Source organism: Chenopodium album, chromosome 15 (genome assembly GCF_948465745.1).
Source record: "Chenopodium album chromosome 15, dcCheAlbu1.1, whole genome shotgun sequence".
Classification (NCBI taxonomy): domain Eukaryota; kingdom Viridiplantae; phylum Streptophyta; class Magnoliopsida; order Caryophyllales; family Amaranthaceae; genus Chenopodium; species Chenopodium album.
In genome coordinates, this window is record NC_137848.1 from 26,355,229 (window position 1) to 26,372,834 (window position 17,606).

At 43.1% G+C, this 17,606-nt stretch overlaps 1 non-coding gene across 1 annotated transcript; it reads right to left on the reverse strand.

Moving 5' to 3' along the window:
- Positions 1-17,140: 17,140 nt before the first annotated feature.
- Positions 17,141-17,248, reverse strand: LOC145583557 (small nucleolar RNA R71). Its single transcript, XR_014100195.1, has one exon. It is a non-coding gene; the product is annotated as a small nucleolar RNA R71 (small nucleolar RNA).
- Positions 17,249-17,606: the final 358 nt, after the last annotated feature.

A 17,606-nucleotide genomic window follows, 5' to 3' on the forward strand; every position in this document is an offset into this window, starting at 1 on the left:
GAATGCATTCTATAAAGCTATTTGAATCAAATGAAAGTCAAACACATTAAAACAAAGGTTTATATATCAAATGAAAGTTGAACACATTCAAATAAAGCTTTTTGAAGCAAATGAAAGTCGAATGAATTCAACAAAGCTATTTGAATCAAATGAAAATCAAATACATTTAAACAAAGCTTCTTGAATCAAATGAAAGTCAAACACATTCAAACAAAGCTATTTAAAACAAATGAAAGTCAAATGCATTCAAAAAAGCTATTTGAATCAAATGAATGTCAAACACATTCAAACAAAGCTTTTTGAATTAAATGAGAGTCAAATGCATTCAAACAAAGCTTCTTGAATCAAATGAAAGTCAAACACATTCAAACAAGACTTTTTGAATCAAATGAAAGTCGAATGCGTTCTATAAAGCTATTTGAATCAAATGAAATTCAAACACATTCAAACAAAGGTTTTTATATCAAATGAAAGTCGAACACATTCAAGCAAAGCGTTTTGAAGCAAATTAAAGTCGTATGCATTCAACAAAGCTATTTGAATAAAATGAAAGTCAAACACATTTAAACAAAGGTTTTTAAATCAAATGAAAGTGAAACACATTCAAACAAAGCTTTTTGAAGCAAATGAAAGTCGAATGCATTCAACAAAGGTATTTGTATCAAATAAAAGTCAAATACATTCAAACAAAGCTATTTGAGTCAAATGAAAAAGAAATACATTTAAACAAAGCTTCTTGAATCAAATAAAAGTCAAATACATTCAAACAAAGCTATTTGAGTCAAATGAAAAAGAAATACATTTAAACAAAGCTTCTTGAATCAAATAAAAGTCAAATACATTCAAACAAAGCTATTTGAGTCAAATGAAAAAGAAATACATTTAAACAAAGCTTCTTGAATCAAATAAAAGTCAAATACATTCAAACAAAGCTATTTGAGTCAAATGAAAAAGAATTACATTTTAACAAAGCTTCTTGAATCAAATGAAAGTCAAATACATTCAAACAAGACTTTTTGAATCAAATGAAAGTCGAATGCATTCTACAAAGCTATTTGAATCAAATGAAAGTCAGACACATTTAAACAAAGGTTTTTATATCAATTGAAAGTCAAACACATTCAAACAAAGCTTTTTGAAGCAAATGAAATTCAAATACATTCAAACAAGACTTATTGAATCAAATGAAAGTCGAATGCATTCTATAAAGCTATTTGAATCAAATGAAAGTCAAACACATTAGAACAAAGGTTTATATATCAAATGAAAGTTGAACACATTCAAATAAAGCTTTTTGAAGCAAATGAAAGTCGAATGAATTCAACAAAGCTATTTGAATCAAATGAAAATCAAATACATTTAAACAAAGCTTCTTGAATCAAATGAAAGTCAAACACATTCAAACAAAGCTATTTAAAACAAATGAAAGTCAAATGCATTCAAAAAACCTATTTGAATCAAATGAATGTCAAACACATTCAAACAAAGCTTTTTGAATCAAATGAGAGTCAAATGCATTCAAACAAAGCTTCTTGAATCAAATGAAAGTCAAACACATTCAAACAAGACTTTTTGAATCAAATGAAAGTCGAATGCGTTCTATAAAGCTATTTGAATCAAATGAAATTCAAACACATTCAAACAAAGGTTTTTATATCAAATGAAAGTCGAACACATTCAAGCAAAGCGTTTTGAAGCAAATTAAAGTCGTATGCATTCAACAAAGCTATTTGAATAAAATGAAAGTCAAACACATTTAAACAAAGGTTTTTAAATCAAATGAAAGTGAAACACATTCAAACAAAGCTTTTTGAAGCAAATGAAAGTCGAATGCATTCAACAAAGGTATTTGTATCAAATAAAAGTCAAATACATTCAAACAAAGCTATCTGAGTCAAATGAAAAAGAAATACATTTAAACAAAGCTTTTTGAATCAAATGAAAGTCAAATATATTCAAACAAGACTTTTTTAATCTAATGAAAGTCGAATGCATTCTACAAAGCTATTTGAATCAAATAAAAGTCAGACACATTCAAACAAAGGTTTTTATATCAAATGAAAGTCAAACACATTCAAACCAAGCTTTTTGAAGCAAATGAAATTCAAATACATTCAAACAAGACTTTTTGAATCAAATGAAAGTCGAATGCATTCTATAAAACTATTTGAATCAAATGAAAGTCAAACACATTAAAACAAAGGTTTTTATATCAAATGAAAGTCGAACACATTCAAATAAAGCTTTTTGAAGCAAATCAAAGTTGAATAAATTCAACAAAGCTATTTGTGTTTTGGGTGTTTTTGTCCCTTGGGAGAGTTACAACTCGAAGACTGGTCCGGAGGGCTTCTGTACCTGCAAAATCAACGAAGACACCGTTAGGGTGGTGCTCCACCTCCAACGCTCAAGTTAGTAACTTGAAGGAGAGTAAAAAGTGCAGAATTTAAGGTGGGGATCTGCTTGGATTCCAAGCTCAGGAGTTCTCTGATGAGAGAGAAAATAGGATGTAATAAATGTTTGGTGAATTTCTGAATGTCCCCCATTTTGGTTGAATATCTCCCTATTTATAGGGTCCTTGGGAAAGGTGCCCTCCCCTAGGTCATCTGACCTAGGACAGATGGGCTGCGCCGCAATCACTGCGTTTGGGAAATTGGGCCTCTAAAAGCCTCCATTCTGAGAATGTATCTGGGAAGGCCACGTGTCAACTGGGGATAAGTCAGAGGTGACCTGCCAGCCCTTGACACGTAGCAGCCCCTCATTGGTCCACGCAGCTAGGGTAACAAATCCCCTAATCATTTGCCCCTCACTGGTGCCACGTGGCAGGCCACGTGGTGCTTGTGACACGTGTCACCCTGTGAGAGGTGAACAGTAAAAACGGCTAGGGTTAACGGTCATTTTTCCGTTTACCCTGCCTATAAATAGGAGTTTACCCCCCCTCTTCTCTTCTCTCACTTCATTCATCATTTTCATTTTCTAAAGAGAGAAGGAGAAGTTTTTAGAGAGAGGTGCTCTAACTCCGACTGTGTACTTGCCATTTCAAGATTCCCGCGTGCTCACTCAAGAACACCCGGTCACCGGCTGTAGCTGCTTTCAGATTTTTCAGAGCTTTTTTCAAAGTAAGGTAACTATCCGTTTCCTTCCTTCAGTTTTCTTTTACTTGTATATATTCTTTTTTCAAAACAAAATAGATGGACTCTTCATCCACACACACGGCACGGCCTAGGACTCTCAGCCGGTCTCCTGGTACGGCTGAGTCTAGAACCGGGGGTGCCCTTTCCAGACAATCAGATCTCCTTTGCTCATCCCCAAATCCCTCCCTCTCAGTGTCTGTGCAGGACACAATGGCCAGAGTTTAACAAACGGCTATCAAGCCGAGACACCGGCGCGCTAGAAGAGTGCGCGCTGACGAGGTTTCTAGGGAGGAGGGCTATGAGAGTCCAGATGAGCCGGAGATTTCTGAAAGTGGCGCCTCCTCACAAGAAGTGAGTGAGTCAGGCGGCGAAGAGGCCGCCTCATCCTCTGAACCAGAGGAAAGAAATGGGTCAGGCGGCGAAGAGGCTGCTGAGAGATCAGGGTCGGAAGCTTCCGGCTTTGCACAAGAGAACTTCGCGGCTGACTATCAAGTGCCGGCGAAGACTGCAGATAAGCCTGACCCTAGAAAAATAAGAATGTTGCCGGCTGACAGGGCCCTACTAAAGAGCAGCTTCAAGGTCTTTAAAGAAAAGCATCCATTTGGGAACGGGTGGTATGTGACGGTTTCGCCTGCGGACGCTGTTATGGCCTGGAAGGATGATATCCCAAATGCAGACAACTACTTCGTCTGCTACGAGGCGGTTATTGAAGCCGGCCTCCGATTCCCCCTCCATACTGGGATCAGGAAGATCCTCAAGGGGTATGATCTAGGGGTCTGGCAGTTAACTCCGAATTCGTGGGGGAATATACTCGGGTATATTGCCGCCTGCGAATTTCAAGATATAGAGCCTAGTTTTTCGGCCTTTGCTCATATGCACTATTTGAGCAGGGCCCCAGGCGGCCATGGGGCTTGGTATACTCTCACAACCTTGCCCCAATATCAAATAACTTTGGACAAGGTGTCCAAATGGGCTGGATGGAGGGAAAGGTTTTATTTGATTTCCTCTCCATCCCTTGAACACAACCGGACACTGCGCCGGTACAATCAGGAGCCGGCACTCCTAGGCAGGAAATGCGCTCTCCCGGAGCTTTCTGCACGAGCCCGCCGGCAGATCATTGATCCTGGTTTATTTGAAACCACCACGGCGCACATGGACGACGGGACGGAGATAATTGTCCCTAAGAATTGGATCCCCCATCCGGATTTTTTCAAGGATGAGAGGTTCCTATCTGCCTGTGGGCTTAGCACGATGTTTCCCCAGGGTAGATCCCTATACTTGAAAAACTTTTCCTTGCTTTCAATAATAATTTTTCTCTTATATTTTTCTGTGCCTGATATTCCGTCTGACTTTGCAGCCGAAGCTAAAAGGATGGTGGATCCGGCAAAGACTCCGGCTAAGCCTGCTGCCCAGCTGCGCAAGGAGCAGCTGATGGCTAAGAAAGCGTCCTTGGAGGCCAAGGATGCAAAGAAAGGCGGGGTAAGACCGCCTGCCCCAATGTTCATTTTAATGAATTTGCTCAAGTATTTTGCCGGCTACTAACATTTTGTTTTCCTTGCTGCAGGGCACCAACAAAGTTATTTCACGCTCCTTCACCAAGCACGTAAAAAGGACTGGTGAGGAGCTCAAGACCCCGGCTGCCAAGGTCAGGCGGACCCCTTCCTAGACAACCTCCACTGCCAAACCAGATCGTCCTACGACTGGTGGCAAGTCTCCCTCCAAAGTACAAGCGTTGAGCGAAAGCTCAAAGAAGACGGAGGAGAAAATGCCGGATGCCTCAGAGGAGGCATCGAAGAGTGGCGTGCCACTCAATGCTGCAGCCAGCACTGCAGCGGCTGGGGAGGGTTCCACTCCACAGCCTAGAACTCAAGGTAAGGCTACCATTGAAATCCCTTACCCACTTGACTTTATGAGGGTCAAGACTAAGGTAGACCCATCCGGTGGCTCAGTGAGCAGCTGGGGACGGATGAATGCTGCCTATGCCGCTTCCCTCTCACCAAGTACTTCTTTTGGTGCAGATGCTACCTCCGGGGCACCTGACTTTCCGGGCTTTGCCAAACGGATGGTGAGGACCCTCACCCGGACAGAGAAAGCCTCAGTACCTGATTTACAAGTAGTGGACTTTGACCGGATAATGGGCCAGCTGGCGGAGGTAAACTGTCTTAACTCTTAGGCTTATATTTTCGTTTCATTGTGTTAAGCGCTAACTTTCCCGGCTAGCTTACTCAGGTAATGCTGAGAGTAGACGGGCTCTGAGTGCCCTTCAGGCGGAAACAAGAAGAGGTAAATGACGCCAAAAGAAGGGCAATCGAAAATCTCAACTCTGCTGAACATGCATATTATATGTCTGAACTTTCAATTAAAGCAGTGGAGTTGAAACAGGAGGAGCTGATTCAGACCCTGACGGCTGCTAACGAGGCTGCGAAAAACCGGGCCAACGACCTTGAGTAGAAATTGAAGACTGCTGAATCTAGCCTCAAGGCGTTGGAAGGTGCTGATACTGAAAATACTCGACTCCGGGCTGATAACTCTCGGTTGGTGGTGGCGTTGGCCAACCAGAAGACTGAGCACCAAGATGAGCTTGCCAAGGAGATTGCCAAGGAGTAGGCCCGTCTGGTCCAGGAGAATGAGAAAGACACAGAAGCCCGCCTGCGGCTAGCCTGGAAACTCCTCAACCCAGAAGTGGACTTCGAATATTACAAGCTGAGGTACGATTATGCCACGGCTGTGTATGATGCTCAAATTCTAGGAGAGGAAGCACCGCCTCACTTCAAGGTTTGGGCTGATGAGCAAGGATATGATGTCTCCGACGAGGAAGAGGACCAGGCGGGGGAGCAGGCAGAAGGTCAAATCGAAGAGAACCAGCCTGAAGAGGCTGTGAATGCTGAAGCAGACCTTCCCCCGGCGCAGGACCAGCCGGAACCCCAGCAGCCAGCGTAGCAACAAGAACAACAAACTCCCCAAGAGTAATCAAACTCTTGGATTCAGAGGCAGTATGCCAACCAATCAAACTTTAATTTTCTTTTGAATTTCCGGCCTGCGTGCCGAGTAACTGATGTATCCTTTACCGACCACGGGGTCGGGTAACAATGGTTTCTCTTCCGGATGTATTTCCGGGTAACAATTATTTTGGCCTTTTGAGCCAATTCTATTTATGAAGTATACCGACTCAGTCGGTTTTTCTTATACTTGCAATTTTTCGGTTTTCTCAATTTTTCACTTTTGCATATATACTCAATATATACTTGTGATTGTGAATTTGCCTATCTTATAAAAAGCATGCGGTAGGCACATATCCGGCTGTCCTTGCCCCTGGACGGCTGTGTGGTTGGTTTAATCCAAACAAAGAGAGGATTAATTGCCTTGGAAACTTCTCATACTTAAAAGAGTATGGGATGTTTGTAAGGCAATAAATCACAATGGTGATTTCCCCAAACCAAGTACACAGCCGGCCAAATAACGGGCATGCAACCTCTGCCCCAGTCGGTATCAAACCGTCTGAGTATGCTTTATAGCCATTACGAAAAAAAGGGGTTTGTCCCAAAAGTACGTAACTTGAGGAAAATTTCTCTAAGTAAAAGACTTTCGATGTTATTCCGGCTGATACTTGTAGACAGCCGGAAAATTCTTAACCAGAAATTACTTAAGAGAAGCAATATGGACAGATGGCTATGAGTTGACTGTTTTAGCCACTCAATTGTTGCCACCCGCATGGGCTTATAGAACAAGCATGGTGGCTGTTCTCTGCGACGATTGCACCCGGAGGGGTGTCGCCGGACGCCTATAGCCATGTTGGAATAGACGAATTTTGAGAAAATGGACAACCATCTGACCCTTGGCCTCAGGTCTAGCTGTTAGACCGGCTGATAGCTACTAAACGATTTTGTGCTTAGTTTTAGGATCCGGCTGTTAGCCTCTTGTCACTATGGCCTTTTGATTTCATATACTAAGTATCAAACTTAGTTTTTATCTGGCCATTGGCCTCAAGTTATTCACACGTTAAATTTACTACTGTACTTTTTCAACATTAGTATGGGTAAACCCAGACGGAAATAAAAAGACAATACATGAAACAAGAGCATTTCTCATTGATACTTCTTGTTACAAAAAACTTACAATACTCAGAAGTAGTACTTTTTTAAGTTGTCTACATTCCAAGTTCTAGGCAGGCGTCTACCGTCTGGGGTTTCCAGGCGGTATGTGCCATCCTTAACTTCTTCATAGATCCGGTAGGGGCCTTCCCAATTAGGAGTTAGCTTTCCAAGCTCATTGGCCCTATCGGTTGCCTCCATTTTCCGTAACACAAAAACGTCCACTTTCAAAGGGAGTTTGTGCACTCTTTTGTTGTAGGCTCGCGTCATTCTCAGACGGTATATCTCATGTCGCAGGGCAGCATTGCCCCTGCGTTCCGGGAGGGAGTCCAATGCTAGCCGTATGGCCTCCCAATTTGCCTCTTCATCATAGAGCATCACTCTGAGCGTAGGCTCATAGTGTTCAATGGGTAAAACGGCTTCAGCCCCGTATACCATGAGAAACGGGGTTTCTCCGATTGACCCCTTAGCAGTTGTCCGGATGGCAGTCTTCAGCCCATAGGCCACCGGCTCTTTCAATTTTCTTTTTGATTCCGTCTGAGATGAGTTTGTTGAATGCCTCAACCTGACCATTTGCTTGAGGACGGCCGACTGAGGCAAAATAACTTGAGATGCCCTGATCTCTTAACCAAGTCTTGAGCTGAGGCGTTTCAAACTGAGGACCATTATCAAACACCATAGACATAGGTACCCCAAACCGGGTGATAATATTCTTCCATATGAAAGAGATGACATCCTTTGTCTTGATATTCTTAACTGCCTCCGCCTCCACCCATTTGGTGAAATAATCCACAGCCACCAAAATATAGCGCTTTCCGCCTGGAGCAGGCGTATATGGACCCAATATGTCCTTGCCCCATTTAGCAAACGGGACTGGGCTGTGGATTGCCGTCAGATCAGTAGCCGGGCGATGTATTAGCTTGCCAAACCTCTGGCATTTATCACATTTCTTCACAAATTCCTTGGCATCTGCCTCGAGGGTAGGCCAAAAATAATGCCGCCTGGCTTTGACGGCTAGGGACTTGCCGCCTATATGGGAGGCGCAAAATCCCACATGCAGCTCTTCGAGTACCTCCTTCCCCTTTTCTGGGGTAACACATTTCAACAAGGGCTTGAGAAAACCAGCCTTGAAGAGTTCTCCGTTTCTCAACTCGAAGTTTGCTGCTCTCTTTTTCATGACGGCTGCTTCCTGAGGTGAATCAGGGAGCGTGCCGTCTGCAAGATACGCCCGGATGCCATCCATCCAAGTAGAACTTCGATCCAGAATTCTAATGGGCTCTTCATAAATACTTCGTTTTTCAAGAACTTCCCAAAAGACTGACCGAGGCGTATCATGGCAGGCGGATGATGCCAATTTTGATAGTGCATCCGCCGGGTGGTTATCTGACCGGGGCACTTGATTCAATCTGAACTCCTCAAGTGTCCCAGCCTCATCTTTAACAGCCTGAAGATATTTGATCATTGCCAGATGGGTCGCTTCATAAGTGCCCTCATACTGGCTAACAACCAACTGAGAATCAGAGTGGGCGTCAATCTTTGTTGCCCCTGCTGCCTTACACATGCGGATTCCGGCTAGCAAGGCTTCATACTCCGCCTCATTATTCGAGGCCTGAAACTTGAACCGTAGTGCATACTCATATCTATCTCCTTCTTGAGATTCACAAACTATGCCTGCACCACAACCGTTCTTTGTAGAGCTCCCGTCTACATACACCTTCCAAACCTGATCAACATTAACCGGGAGAACCGGACGAGTCATTTCAACAATGAAGTCGGCAAACGCCTGACCTTTCACTGCTTTCCTTGGTTCATAGGAGATTTCAAGACTTTGCATTTCAATAGCCCATTTCAGCATTCTGCCGGATGACTCTAGAGTGGACATTGGCCGCTTGAGGGGCTGGTCGGTGTAGATTACCACCGGATGTGCCAGGAAATATGGTTTTAACTTTTTGAAGGCCATATATAGAGCTAGACCAAATTTTTCCACCATGGGGTACCTAAATTCAGCATTTTTTAACACATGGCTAATGAAATATACCGGGAGCTGTGTACCGTCTCGTTCAGCAAGGAGAACGGCACTGAGAGCATGGTCTGAGACGGCTAGGTACATGTACAACTTTTCTCTTGGCAAAGGACTAACAAGCCTTGGCAAAGAGTGCAAGTGTTCTTTCAACTTCTGGAATGCCGCCTCAGCATCATCCCCCCATTCAAATCTAGTCTTCTTCCTGATTGCTTGGAAGAAGTAAAGGCATTTGTCACCTGACCGGCTGAGGAAACTCCCCAAGGCGGCCAGGCAACCGGTGAGTCTCTGAACTTCCTTGACAGTGCGGGGTGACTTCATGTCAATTACCGCCTGTATCTTCTCAGGGTTAGCCTCTATCCCCCTTTGATCAATCAGGAATCCGAGAAACTTCCCAAACTCAACACCAAAGACGCATTTCTTAGGATTTAACATAACCTTATGCCGCCTGAGTGTGGTGAAGGTTTCTCGGAGATCAGCAAGGTGATCCGCCTGCTGCTTGGATTTGACTATCATGTCATCAATATACGCCTCTACATTCCTCCCAATTTGATTAATGAAGACTGTATTAATCATCCGTTGGAACGTAGCCGGCGCATTCTTCAAGCCAAACGGCATCATAGTATTGTAGAATAACCCCTGATCAGTGACGAAGGCCGTCTTTTCTTGATCTTTTTTCCACAGAGGTATCTGATGGAAGCCGGAGTAGGAATCCATAAAACTCATCAAGGCATGACCGGCTGTTGAATCGACCAAACTGTCAATTTTTGGAAGTAGATAACTATCCTTTGGGCATGCCTTGTTGAGATCTGTGTAATCTACACACATCCGCCAGGTACCATTCGGCTTCTTTACAAGCACAACGTTTGCCACCCAGTCGGGGAAATTACAAGGCCGAATGAACCTGGCATCCAACAGCTTTTTTACTTCGGCAGCTGCCGCCTGACTTCTTTCCTCACCGTGGTTTCTCTTCTTTTGCCGGATGGGCTTCATTTTTGGATCCACGGCGAGTTTGTGGACAGTAAAATCCGGGCTGATGCCTGGCATCTCTTCCACTTCAAAGGCAAACACATCTTTGAACTCTTTCAGCAGGAGGTGCAGGTCTGCACCCAGAACAGTATTAGCAACCGTCCCAACCTTAACAGTTCGCTCTGGACGGCTGTCGTCCAGAACAAGATCAATACTTTCACCAGCCGGTTGGGGACGGAGTTCCTCTGACCGTTCACCGGTCAGTGACTGCTATTTCTTTTCTTTCTTCACCACCACCAGCTCTGCAGCTTTTCTCTTTTTTCCGGCTGCTGGTGGAGGTGAGGGAGCATCCTTGACATTGTCAAGGTCTATTGGTTCCTTCCCTTGGCCGTCTGCGGCCACAGTATCCTTGACGGCTGAGAGGTAACACTCCCTGGCCGTCTTCTGATCCCCGTTCAGGGAACCAACAGAACCATCATCCCTCTCATACTTGATGAGCATGAGAGAAGGGATGATTACAGCCTTGGCTTCGTTGAGGGTTGGCCTGCCAAGAATGATGTTGTAGGCGGTCAACTCCTCAACGACCAAGAATCTGACGACTATATGTCGTCCTTAGCCCTTCTCACCCAGCCGGATGGGTAGATCAATTCTTCCGGCTGGATAGACCATCCCACCCCCAAAACCAACCAAGGGGTGGGTAACCGGATGCATGCTGCTGGAGTTGTATTTCAGCTTCTGCAAGCACCGGAGATTGATGATGTTCGACGAGCTGTCGGTGTCAATAAGGATACGCCCAACTAACTGGTTGGCGACCTTGCATTCAATGACAACCGGATTGTCATGCGGGCGGCGGACGCTGCCCCTATCCTTCTCAGTAATGAGGACATCCGGAAAAGTGGAGCTGGCAGACGCCTGCTCCTCATCATCCTTATCCATCTTTCGAAGATGGCTTTTGGTGCCCCGGAGGGTAGGGCCACCACAGGAAAATCCGCCTGCTATGGTGTAGACCGGATCCCTGTCGGTTTCCGAACTACTTGCAGGCTGGGAGGCAGCCTTAGAGGACTTGCTCTTGTTCTTCTTTTTAGCCCCGGCTGGGGACTTAGAAATATAGGACTTCAAATGTCCTTTGTCAGCCAGACGGTCCAACGTCCGCTGTAAACTGAAGCAGTCGTTGGTGTCATGGCCAACCTCCTCATGGAATTGACAATATTTGTTCTTGTTCCGGAATTGAACGGAACTCTTCATTGGATTCGGCTTCTCAATGGACAACCGGTCCTTTACCTCCATGAGGATGGAGTTACAATCCTTGTCAAACTCGTACCGGGGAACGTACGGTTTAAACTCTTTTTTCTTTTTCTAGGACGGCTGCTCAGAATCACTGATCGCCCAGACTTCTTTTCTTTTCTAGCTCTCTTCTTTTTTCTTCGCCGGCTGAGCAGACCGGCTCTCTTTTTGTTTGTCAGACTTCTTGGAGTCTGACTGGTTACCAGGCGTACAGAGGTCGGTTGCTTGTATATAGCTTTCCGCCTCCCTCAGGGCCGCCTGTAGCGTGAAAGCCCCTTTTCTGACAAGGTCAAACTTAAAAGTCGACCCGTCTCTCAGACCCTTGAAAAAGTCTATAAATGCTACCTCGTCAAACAGCCCCTGGATCTGAATTCTGACCAGGTTGAACCGCCTGACATATGAGCGTAGCCCTTCTCTCTCTCCCTGCTTAATGGTGCTCAAGTCTAAACTTGTCTTCTTAGCAGGGATGTTCATTGAGAAGTTGGTGGCAAACAAGAAGGCTAGCTTCTTGAAGCAATCAATAGATCCGGCTGGCAAGTTGCCAAACCATTGCTGGGTAATGCCCTTCAATGTAGCCGGAAAGCAGCGGCACCAGGTGGCGTCATCCCAACCTTGTAAACACATTAGGTTGGTGTATGCCATCAGGTGATCTTCAGGGTTGGTGGTGCCATCATAAGCACCAACGAAAATGTTTTTAACCTTGGCCGGCTGAGCCGCCTCGGTTATATTGGCTGCAAAGGCAGACGACTGTTCGCCTAGCCTCACCAGCCGGAGCTGCCAGTCCAGTGGCTGGGCATTAGTATATGCCGCCTAACCTCCGAATGGGGGTGGCTGCATGAACTGGAGGCCATATTGCCCATACTGCGCCTGGGGTGCGTATGGCATAGACCCTATCATCAGCTGAGGTTCGGTGTTGACGGATTTACCGCCTGTCCGACTCTCATGCAAGGACATAGAGTTCCTTGCGGAAGCTTGCTTGAAGCTGTCTGGAAAGCTTGAGGTAGAAGCTGACTCAGACTGCTGCTGCCTCCTTCGATTGATGACTTCTCTAGCATCGAAGGTGGACGTTTTTCTAGCCTCCGGCTGGGGTCGCCGGGGCATCAGAATCTTAGACCAATCAAGTGTTGCGGCTGCCGTCTCCTTTGGATGGGGAGTTGGCTGCCTGTCCTTGACCGGCTTCTTCTTCTTCCCATCATTGGGAGTCTTTTTAGCCGGCTGACTCTTGGAAGAGCCTGCCTTGTTGTTGATCATCTTCTTGATTTCACCCTTGAAGGAGTTCATGAATTTCATGAGCTCGTTCCGGGTGACTGGAGCTTCTCCTCTTGTCTTCCGGGTTTCCCCATCTGACCTCCCAGTGGGCCGGCTGCTAGGGCCTGCCTGATCCAAATTTCGTTCCAGCTGATCTCTGGAACGGATGGATTTAGAGATGAGAGAACCATCCCTAGAGATGTAAGTCTCAACATCATTGTCTTCTTCTTCATCCTCCTCCTCAGTGAATACCTCTGGCTGAGGCTGAGATGGAGGCTGGGGGATTTCAAATCCTACCGGCTGAATAACCGGTTGCAAGTCTTCCGGGTTACCCGACTGAGTACCCGGACGTAGAGAGGTAGAATTGTGAATCGGTACAGAATTTTGAACCATCTTGAGGTACTCTCCCCACAGACGGCGCCAAATGTTTTGGGTGTTTTTGTCCCTTGGGAGAGTTACAACTCGAAGACTGGTCCGGAGGGCTTCTGTACCTGCAAAATCAACGAAGACACCGTTTGGGTGGTGCTCCGCCTCCAACGCTCAAGTTAGTAACTTGAAGGAGAGTAAAAAGTGCGGAATTTAAGGTGGGGATCTGCTTGGATTCCAAGCTCAGGAGTTCTCTGATGAGAGAGAAAATAGGATGTAATAAATGTTTGGTGAATTTCTGAATGTCCCCCATTTTGGGGGAATATCTCCCTATTTATAGGATCCTTGGGAAAGGTGCCCTCCCCTAGGTCATCTGACCTAGGACAGATGGGCTGCGCCGCAATAACTGCGTTTGGGAAATTGGGCCTCTGAAAGCCGCCATTCTGAGAATGTATCAGGGAAGGCCACGTGTCAACTGGGTATAAGCCAGAGGTGACCTGCCAGCCCTTGACACGTGGCAGCCCCTCATTGGTCCACGCAGCTAGGGTAAAAAATCCCCTAATCAATTTGAATTAAACGAAAATTAAATACATTTAAACAAAGCTTCTTGAATCAAATGAAAGTCAAATACATTCAAACAAGACTGTTTGAATCAAATGAAAGTCGAATGCATTCTATAAAGCTATTTGAATCAAGTGAAAGTCAAACACATTCAAACAAAGGTTTTTATATCAAATCAAAGTCAAACACATTAAAACAAAGCTTTTTGAAGCAAATGAAAGTCAAATACATTCAAACAAGACTTTTTGAATCAAATGAAAGTCGAATGCATTCTATAAAGCTATTTGAATCAAATGAATTCAAACACATTCAAACAAAGGTTTTTATATCAAATGAAAGTCGAACACATTCAAACAAAGCGTTTTGAAGCAAATGAAAGTCGAATGAATTCAACAAAGCTATTTGAATCAAATGAAAATCAAATACATTTAAACAAAGCTTCTTGAATCAAATGAAAGTCAAATACATTCAAACAAGACTGTTTGAATCAAATGAAAGTCGAATGCATTTTATAAAGCAATTTGAATCAAATGAAATTCAAACACATTCAAGCAAAGGTTTTTATATCAAATTAAAGTCAAATACGTTCAAACAAAGCTTCTTGAATCAAAAGAAAGTCAAACACATTCAAACAATACTTTTTGAATCAAATGAAAGGCGAATGCATTCTACAAGGCTATTTGAATCAAATGAAAGTCAAATACATTCCAACAAAGGTTATTAAATCGAATGAAAGTCAAACACATTCAAACAAAGGTTTTTAAATCAAATGAAAATCAAATACATTCAAACAAAGCTTTTTGAATCAAATGAAAGGCGAATGCATTCTATAAAGCTATTTGAATCAAATTAAAGTCAAATACATTCAAATAAAGGTTTCTATATCAAATGAGAGTCGAACACATTCAAACAAAGCTTTTTGAAGGAAATGAAAGTCGAATGAATTCAACAAAGCTATTTGAATCAAATGAAATACATTCAAACAAAGCTATTTGAAACAAATGAAAGTCAAATACATTCAAACAAAGCTTCTTGAATCAAATGAAAGTCAAAGGCATTCAAACAAAGCTTTTTGAAGCAAATGAAAGTCCAATGCATTCAACTAGGCTATTTTAATCAAATGAAAGTCAAATACATTTAAACAAAGCTATTGGAATCAAATGAAAGTCAAATGTATTCAAACAAAGTTGACCAGTGGTATTTATGCCACTCTTTTATCCTTTTTCTCTAAGGATTCTCCCCTCATTTGCACTTGTTTGGCCCTTTTTCTAAGCATTTTTACTTAGTTTTGCTTCCTCCTTTCTTTTCTCCTCTATCTTCCCTTTTATTAGTCTTCTCGCTTTGTTTTTATTGTGATTTCCATGCTTTTGCTTTGTAGGAACCATCGGGATTTTCAAGAGGAGGACGCTAAGCTCAAGGGAAGTTGAAGGAAGCATGATTCAGAAGAGGTTCGGCCGAACCTCCTGAAGGTGTGGCCGAACCAAGGTGTGGCCGAACCTGCTCAGTGGTTCGGCCGAACGTCGAGGCAGGGACAAGATGCAATTTGGCAATTTTGCAGGAGTGGTCGAACCACAGAAGTTCGACAAGGCCAGGATCAGGGAGGTTCGACCGAACCTACCCATGGTTCGGCCGAACCTACCTTGTAGTCCGGCCGAACCTTCCCTTTGTTCGGTCGGACCTCTCTTTTTTTAGCTGGCTCTGTACGGACTATATAAGTCCCATCTTAGAACGTTTTGAGGGGATTTTTTCGGATTAACTTAGTACTAATTCCATAGAACATTAGCCTAATCTAGAGAGAGGAAAATAGATTGTTATTCAAGCTTCCTTTATTGTATTCAACTTTGCTCAAGTTTTAATCTTTCTTCAATCAAGCAAGGATCCAAGTTTTAATCTTTCATTAATCCCTTCTTTAGTAATCTCTTCTCCTTTCCTTTCATATTGTTTATTTGTTTTATTGTTACTTATTTTTGTCAATCTTATTAGTTTATCTAGTTATTATTGATTTCATTGATTTCAATCATGTTTTGTTTTGAGTTCTTGAGTTTATTTCTAGTTTTGATATTATGTTTAATCACCCTTCTCTAGGCTAAACTTTTAGCTAGGGGAAGGGGGTGGAAGATATGATTTGATATTGGATGAATGATGATGGTTGGATTGAACTTATGCCATATATTGATGAAATACATGATTTTTATTAGCTTGGGGTTATTGTTGCACTCTATTTGATGTTTTCTAGTTTAAATGCATGAAAGTGATTTGAACTAGATTAGGATCATCTCTATTTTAATGATTGGATGAGAATGAGTTATTAAAGTGGAGTTTTTATGGATTGTGCTTCTTTATTCTCTTGATTTGATTGTAACTAATAGGATGCATGAGAATGATCCTTATTAGTGTAGACCTCTTTCATTGATTTGCCTAGACTATTGCATGAGAATGAATTGTTTAGGTAGAACCTTGTGTTCTTTGGCATATGTTTCATGATAATCACCATTATTCTCCTCTTTCTAATCATATTGGACACCCCCGTATCCCTAGCTTCATTTTCTATTGATTTTAATCATCATTTTCTTGCTTACTTGTAGTTTTAGTGTTCTACTCAACAAAACCAACAAAAACAATCCCCTTTTCACTCTTGCATTAGTGATATTTGATGTTGAATTAGCGTGCTTCCCTAGTGGTTCGACCCTTTACTTGCCACTAACTAGTTTAGTGTAGGTTTAGGTATTATAAATTATTAATTTGGTTAGGGTGGTAGCATAACGACCTATTTAACCCGTGATCAAATTTTGGCGCCGTTGCCGGGGAATCAGCTTGTTTAGCGAATATTATTGCTTTTGTTTGAGTCATTTTGCTTTCTTTTCTTTTTGTTTTTTTTTTAATTTTATCATCCTTGTCATTGCTAATTGTTTGCTTAGCTTTGGTGAATGCTTAGAAGGTCTCAAGGAGCACCCTCACATCAAATTGACCACGAAATCAACCGAACCTTGAGACAAGTCCGTAGGCTTTATCAAGATGAAGGAAGAGGTTTTGGTGGTATAGTTGATAGTGAGAGTGATACTTACTCTTCAAGTTCACCACGCGAATCAATGGCGGGACAAGAGAATGATGTTTTGTTTCGTGAGTTCGGAAATCCGGAGGATTATGAGCTCACGGGAGGGATTTTGCTACCCGTCACAGAAACCAACTTCTCAATCCATCCACAATATACTCGAATGGTCCAATCGGAGCAATTTTCCGAAAGTGCAAGTGAGGACCCTATTGAACATTTGGACCGATTCCTTGAATTGTGTGCAATGATGCAAACCAATCAAGTGAGTCAAGACTACATTCGTATGCACCTTTTCCGGCAATCTCTCACCGGACGAGCAAAGAAATGGCTAAAGCAAGTAAAGCCTAACACTCTCACAACATGGAGGGAGGTTGTAAAGGCGTTCTTGAAGCACTTTATCTCCGAAGAGAAGACCGCCGAAATGAGAAGGAAAATTGCATCATTTGAGCAAGAGGCCGATGAAAGTCTTGGTGAAGCATGAGAGAGATTCAAAGAGTTGGTGCAAGCATGTCCCCACCATGAGTACAATCAAGGGTTGCTCATGCGGTTTTTCTACGACGGATTGGAGCCCATGTCAAGAGCCAATTTGGATGCGGGGGCGGGTGGTCAATTAATCAAGATCCCACAAAATCAAGTTGAAGCCACAATAGAAGAGGTAGCAAAGAATTACTCTTGGGGGGGCTGAAGAAGAAACGCTCCAAAGAGAGGTGGTATTTACGAATTGGAGAAATTTGATCAATTACAACATCAAATTGATCAACTAACAAAAGGGCTTTCCAAGTTGAACACGAGTGTGAATGCAAGTTCAAGTGGTGGAGCAAGCTCTTCTCAAGTTAACTCTTTATCTTGTCAAAATTGTGGAGGAACGAACCATGATACATCCT